Genomic DNA, 1,578 nt, shown 5'->3' on the forward strand with positions numbered 1-1,578 from the left:
CCAGGAGTTACAGCTTGCTGTGAGCTGTGATGCCATAGCACTCTACCTAGGGTGACAGCTTGAGGCTCTGTCTCAAAAAAAAAAAAAAAAAAAAAGAAAGGGAAAGCTTACAAAGAAACCATTCTGTTTAATAATTAGGATGTCACATGTGATCTGGCAAAAGCAGATTTCATGCAGTGGCTGAAGAGAAGCCAGAAGTCATGTGATGTAGGAGAGAAAGCAGTGTGCTTGCACCATAAGCTCCAGCCTTTGCTTCCTGAGGTCATGTTCCTGGGCTGTTGACCATAAAATTGTGCAAAGGGAACTCTGAAATCCTTTTCATCACTGTTGATTAGCAATCTATTTATCCATCTCTGACTCCTGCCAAGTTTCCCCATAAAAAATTATTCTAAACTTTTGTTGTTAAGTTCAACAAGATTACTAACCTACATCACAACGGTAACCTTCTATCACTCTATCAATACTCAATTATGGTTACCAACCATCCCTGTTTGCCTTGGACAAGAGATTTTCTGGGAAGAGGGATTTCAAATGCTAACACCGGAAAAGGCCGGGGTAAGCCAGGATGAGATGGTTCTCCTATGTACTCCCGTCATTTTTATTGAGAGTAAGAATGTAAGTGACAGCTATGGAAGCTTATCCTTTCTCTGCCATAAAAGTATTCTTTAATTTCTTAATCTTCTGATCTTATTCCTATAAGAAAAGGAATTATTACTTTTTGCATTTCCAAATATAAATCCTACAGCTGTGTCTGGATACTTTGGCCCTTCTCTTTGGAATTTTGACACTTCAGTGCCATCTCCTTTTTCTCATTTTTAATGTTTTTAATGTTTACCTTTCACCAAGGATCTTCCTTCCAACTATAAACATACTTGTGTCTCTCCAGTCAAGGGAGAACAACTTCCCTCAACCTTACCTTTCCCTAGCCTATTAAATTTCTTGAGAATAGGCTGTGAACTCTATTTGAACTTCCTCATTGCTTCTGTCCTCAGCCTTTCACTCAAACAGTTCTTTTAAGATTGACAAATGGTTCAACCAATGGTCTTCGTTATTTTTTATTCTTTCACTACTTCAGACTCTCTGATGTATTTTCCCTCGATTTTTCTTCTTGAAATGCTTTCCTTTCTTGGCTTCTATGACACAATCTATCCTGATACTTCCTTTAGTTCTCTGATTCTTCTTGTCCCCTTTAATAACTTTTCTCTTTCCATTCTCTAAAATTTGGTGTTCTTCAATGTTTTGCATTTACTCTCCCCTGTATTCTACTAGTTGGACATTTTGTCTATTTTTGTGAGCTTAACAATTATTTCAAACATGGTTTCAAACTCTGCATCTCTGTTTTCAGAGCTTCTTTTTTTATTTCTAGCTTCACCTTGGATATCTTTAACCAGAAATCATCCTCAACTCTAACCTTATCATGTCTAAGTCCTAATTTAGGGTATCCTTCCAACCTTATCACCCAAAATGCTCTTCTTCCTGAAGCCTTTCTTTTAATAGTTCACCTGTTTTTATGGCCACTTGTGCTCAAGAGCCCAAGATTACATTTCTCCATCCTAAGAACTTCTTCTTTTTTTTTTT

Source organism: Otolemur garnettii, unplaced genomic scaffold (genome assembly GCF_000181295.1).
Source record: "Otolemur garnettii isolate 467f Iridium unplaced genomic scaffold, OtoGar3 scaffold00004, whole genome shotgun sequence".
NCBI classification, from domain to species: domain Eukaryota; kingdom Metazoa; phylum Chordata; class Mammalia; order Primates; family Galagidae; genus Otolemur; species Otolemur garnettii.